This window comes from Pyrus communis, chromosome 13 (assembly GCF_963583255.1).
Source record: "Pyrus communis chromosome 13, drPyrComm1.1, whole genome shotgun sequence".
Classification (NCBI taxonomy): Eukaryota; Viridiplantae; Streptophyta; class Magnoliopsida; order Rosales; family Rosaceae; genus Pyrus; species Pyrus communis.
In genome coordinates this window covers 15,189,176-15,195,356 of record NC_084815.1, presented here as the reverse complement: position 1 = coordinate 15,195,356, position 6,181 = coordinate 15,189,176, and positions in this window count along the sequence as shown.

Genomic DNA, 6,181 nt, shown 5'->3' with positions numbered 1-6,181 from the left:
ACAACTCATGGGCAACCAGTACGACAGTGTCGGAGTTGCCTAACACATAACTGTAGTCATGCTATAACTCTATTGATTCAACTCATACCATAAACTCACCTAAACTTACCTGGGTGTCCTGCATTCACCTTTGCACTTCAAAGCATTCACAATAATTATGTGCAGGTAATATACATATGGATATACTATGATGCAATCTAATACTCAACCATGTCATAGCATTTCCAATTACAAACAATACGGTGTAAAAAGTACAATCAATAACACCCTACTCCCGAACTACTCATTTTTAGAGATAATTATCCGTGACAAGCCCAATTAACATTAGTTTAACTAACTAATTCACCAAACTAAAACTTGTCTTGACCAATTTCCTTCGCATTACTCAATTTCCCAAATAAGGCTTTTGTCTCAAATATATTATGGCTGCATCTAACGTCTCGTTAGACTACCTACGTACCCTAAACAAGGATTAAGCCATTCGTAGTTCATATTAGTACTTCAAACATTCACATTAATTATATGAAGGTAATATACCTAAATCAATTTAAAAGTATCGATGGAACTATCAATAATATGTACGATAAAAAGAAAAAGATCCACTCACCTGGAATCCACGTTATGATTCTCTAGCGCACGCATCGAGGCGTCCTGAATGATTGGCGCATGTGACCAATTATCAAATCACATCTTAGAACTCTTATCAATAGAATACGTAATTCACGTAAAACACATCCTCAAGGACATTCTAAAATAGTTCAAGACCCATTGACCACAAGTCAACCGTCGATCAAAGATCGACGGTAGGGTATACACCTTGTATAACTCGACCCGGAAGATCCGCATATCAGATTTCCAATTCGTAACTCCCAAAGATCCACCATATGCTTCTAGAATAACATATTAAAATTTCATTACGATCCAACGGTCGGATCTCCGCCAATTGCCCAAAACCAAGTGGTGGTTAACATTTATTTTACTAACTTACAAATCCAATTCGAAAAAATCCGCACCTCAGATTCCCGATCCATAAATTCCTATGATCTTTAAATATTACGTATTATAACGTATCCAAGTTTGGTGACGATCCAACAGTCGGATCGTCGATTCACATTTTTATCAAGTAATGTATCGTAACGAATTTAGATTCCAACGATCAACCTACATCATTCAAATATCAAAATTGAATTCAAGACATTCGACATAGCCTAAAAATAGCATTGGTGGCCCACTGGCCACGCACCGCCACACGCGTCGCCGTGGGTAGCGGTCGGCCACCCTGACTCGCCAGAAAATCCTACTAATTCCAAAAATTCTCAAACTTCACAGAAATGAAGATCTCAGTGAGTAGAGAAACTTTCATACCTGCCACGAAGTCCAAAAGTGGACGAAAGATGGTCAATTTTTCCCACAAAGTCGACGGTGACTAAAACTTCCTGCTTTCGATTCGTCGTCTATGGTGGACCAACGGGGTCAAAGTTGGTTGGGATTTGCTCCTGGGATGATGGGCTACAAAGCCCAAGTGGTGGCATCGGCCATCGCTTTGCCGTTTTGCCGGAAAATCAAAAAGGGTGGTTGGGGCACCGTGAGAACCGTTAACTTTCGTGGCCTCAAACCGCCACATACAAAGGTTAATCAAGGTGGTTCTTGGGTGGATTTATTAGAGAGGAATGAGAGCTTCAAGTTGGAGGTGGTGGCTTCGAAAACTCCACCGGAGTTGGCCGGAATCGGCCTTGGAAAATGGGTAGTCACACAGGGTTGGGCACAGGTGCACGGGAAGCTTTCCCTTTGTGTTTTTTTTTTTTTTTTTTTTTCTGATTGGGTCTCACCCTCTCCCTCTACTTCTAATTGGTTCCTTGACCTTATACTTGATTGGTCCTTCCTATTTGTGCCTAAAATCTGATTGGCCACTTTCCTATAAGGTGGGAATTCAAATAATTTATAACTAAACTTTAAATAATCATTTTCAAACGTCTATAACTATACCGTTATAATCTGGACTTGCAAACGATTTTTGCCTATGCGTTCACACCAACGAGTACTACGAGAATATGTTAAAAAAAAAGTCATACGTCTCTCTAGACGATGGTCAACGTAAGTCAAAATCCTTGCCTCTAGGGTATTTTCGTAAATTCACGCTTTTAAAATAAAATAAAAATGTAAAATTTGGAACGTGTCGTCACAGAAAGGGTGTAGAAATGTTCAAAAGAAAAAATGAGTGCAAGAATTTAGTCAAGATATTGGTGTACCGAAGAGTCGGTGCATAGAAAACATGAAGCTTGATTATCGTTTACCGCATGAATGTTACGTAAAATCGAATGCGGTAATGCCAAATAGTACTCTGAGTTTTTGTATGACGAAAAAATTTCGCAGAATTTTCATTTGGTTTTGTAGTTTGCCCTTCTATAATTCTATTAGTGCCACTGACCTCTTTTTAAGGCAACCTAGGTGGGAAGGGTATATTATTTCCGTGTTGTCTTATGTTACTGATAAAGTAATACTTTTAGTATAGTCATAAAGTTGGAATAAATAAATTTAATAATTTTAAGAAGGTTATTATTAATAGAAGTATAATTAAAAAAATATTATTTATTGACTTAAGAAACATTTTGAGAAGTTCGAAGGAGAAGGAGATATCCTAAGGATGGACAATATGGAAATATCCAAGTTTCATGCCAAGAAGCTGTAAATATGCTTGAGCTTCAACAAGAAAGTGTTCATGTTGACGAAGTATTACATACGTGCAAATTCAAAGACGTGGTATCAAATTCTAAAAATTAAAACATTGTCCCAAATAATACTTTAGTTTATCTTACGCTTTTATATGTAATATTGCATATTTTTGTACTTATTAACACTATGTAGATGCATGTTTCCTTAAAACAGAACTAAACAAAATTATAACTTATTAAAATGCGGAGTTTATTCATATACATAACAACCCAAATTGGGATCAAAATTTCTTATGACTATAAAGAGGAATCCTTTATAGAGTATTATTTTAGAGAAATTTTATTGTACAAGATAATACAAAACATTACACAAAATTGTATTGGTAACTTAAGACATTACGGTTACAGAAATTCAGTTTTGTACAAGTCTCTCTACCCTTTAGAGACAATATGTGTCTTTGAGTCACACTAGTGTGAGACTGGAGAAAATTTTGAAAATGTCCGATATTCAAATAGGTATTCTTTATGTCATAAATAAGTGAAAGAACACAAGGAGTTTTAACAAAACACTTCCGGTATTCTTCATTTTTAACGAAAATAATATTTTTACTCTAAAAAGTTACTCTTGATACTATTCACTTACAACACATTTTTTCCATTTTGATTAAAATTCAAAGTTTTCAAATCATTTTTATTAGTTTTCATTTAATTATATTATACACATGTAATATTGCTCAAATATTCGGCATTTGAGAAAACTTGTCGTGAGCGCGGGTGTGAGACTTAACACTAGTGGGCCCATCCGTTTATGTTCCAATCCACCGCCTAATTGTCTCAGCAGAGAGAAGTATGATTCTCTCCCCTTCTAATCTTTCTCCCCTTTCATCCCTTCTTATTTAAACAGTTGAGATTACGCTTCATCTACATCTTGTTTTTAATTTTTTTTATAGAGAATAAGACAAAAAAAAAATGTAAGAGGAAGGGATGAAAATGAATGATAATAGAAGAAGAGATAATCTTACTCCTAGCAGTTATGTGTCAGAGAAGGTTTTTTGGGTTTCACGAGGACGGTGGTCCCACGGTGTTGGTCAGATCCATGGCCCATACGGTTCCACACACATCTAACATCTTATCAATTTATCCCGACTTTTGCAATGTTTTTGGTTGAAAATTTTGGACAATTCTTTGCAGCTGGCTTTTACTTTTTCTTGGTTTGACGCAAAAGAAGAAGAAGAAGAAAAAAAAAAAAAAAAAAAAGAGTTTTTAACGAAAAGGTCATAATACCGTTTATTTTAACAAAAAATCATATTTTTACACTAAAAAGTCAAATCTGGTATTATTCACTTTATCCTTTATTTTGTCCTTATCATTAAAACTCAAAGTTTTCAAGCCCTTTTCATTAGCTTTCCTAAAATAAAAAAAAAAATAAAATTAATGAAAAATGTTTGAAAATTTTGAATTTTAACGATAATGATAAAATAAAGGATAAAGTGAATAGTAGTATGATTGACTTTTTAATGTAAAAATGTGATTTTTCGTTAAAATGAACACTACTGCGAGATTTCGTTAAAACTCCCAAAAAAAAAAAAAAAAAAAAAAAAAAACTTGGTAAAAGTTACCAGACTTTACTTGTACCTTCGAGGGTATTGATTCGTGACGTCTGAGCAAAGTTGGATTATTGTACAAATGAGTCATTAATAATTTAATATAGAATAGGTCAAATTTAAATTTTTTTTACTTTAAAAGAAAAGAAAATATTACTAAACAAAACTATATCGTTATCTCAACAAAATAAAACATGCTAATTTCTGTGCCACTCCATTCCCAAACCAAGGGTACATGAGAAGTGCTAAAAATCCCAATCATGAAGAAAGAAACTAACAAAGGAACATATGTAATTTGCGTTAAGATAAGAATAATAGAACAGAAATCACTTATCTACTGAAGTTATGAATAATTATATTGGGTTATTTCAATCACCAAATCTTTGTTTAGAAATATAAAAATCAAGATCTAATGGTTAAAATATCAAATACTGATATTTCGGTATTTTGGAGTTACAATGAACAAAGTACTTGTCTACTCTTATTCTGTTACAATAAACCCTTAACAACTCTTTAAAAAACACGAGCGATTGTGGCACTTGTCACAATCTCAGCGATCTATTTACTCTAACCTAATTCTCATCACCAAAGACACTATGATTTGCAATACCCCCACCCCACCATCACCTTTTCATTATTGCTTATGGAACTGTTGTTTTATTTATTTAAGTTTTATGCTAGCAAAAAATTGCCGTCTTCAGTCTTAATAAATTTGTACATACAACATAATTAAACTTCTTTGATAGACGACCAAAGCCACATGCTCACGGAGAACCAGTTTGGGATTGTTGGGCTTTTTTTAAAAAACTGTTCTACTATACCTTAATAATAATCAACTGCAAAATAAAGTAGTTGAGTGTTAGACAAATTGTATTTTTAAAAGTGTTGAGAGTATGAAAAACAATGTAAAAGCATTGGATAAATTTTAATGTAAAAGTTGTATAATTGTATTTAACAACAAAAAAAAGACATGATAGTGTGGGTGATGATGATAACAACAGTGGCGAGTACAATGGTTGTGATGGTGACAATTGTGGTTGTGTATTAATGGTGGCAGATGTGTTTATAGTGGTGGTAGTTGTGGTGGCGGTGGTCGTGGTGGCAACGATGGTAGTGCTAGTTGTTGTGGTGGTAGTGGTGGTTGTAGTGGTGGTGGTGTCACGGTAGTGGCAATAATGGTTGTAATGGCAATGGTGGTGTAAGAGGTTAGTTTGTAATGGTAGGTGGTGGTCACTTTATTCTCCAATGATAAAATGCGTCTTAAATAATGTAGTGGGAAAGTATCTTTAAGATGCTGAGATATCTTAAGGATACTTGAGAAATAATCTCAAAGTTATTTCTAATGAATAATATATTGAAATTTTCTTGTGAAATCCTTGATTAGATTTAATGATGATTGAGTTGGTCTTCAACAAGAAAATCTTTAAAGATAAGATTTAGTTATTAATCCCATGGAAGAAAAGATTGGAAAAGTCGTAGTCAGCAGTTTAGATCTTCTTGGAAGTTGAACTGCAGGTGAAACGGATGTGTGCCTCGCTAATTTAATGAGGCATTCTCGTCACTTGAGGGAAAAAGTCCACGTGTCAACTCTAGGATTTTTCGTATCTTTTTTTGCTCTACAAATGCCCTCACACCTGCTGTGCTGTGCGTAGGAGTTGTAGAAGTCCAACTTGAGTAGGTCAGCCAAATATGGATTCTTTGACTACATTGGATTCTAATATCTGACTTGTAGTAAAAGTCTTCTAGGAGATGGAGTTGCCTATAGAATTTATTTAATTCTACCTTAAGTAGGGGAGCAAATAAACCTAAAGAGCAATTATTTTCAGAAAAAGAAAGAGAAAAAATTCTAAAGATATTGTTCCCCTCCTCCAATTTTCTTCTTTGTTTGCCATTTGAAGAGTCAAT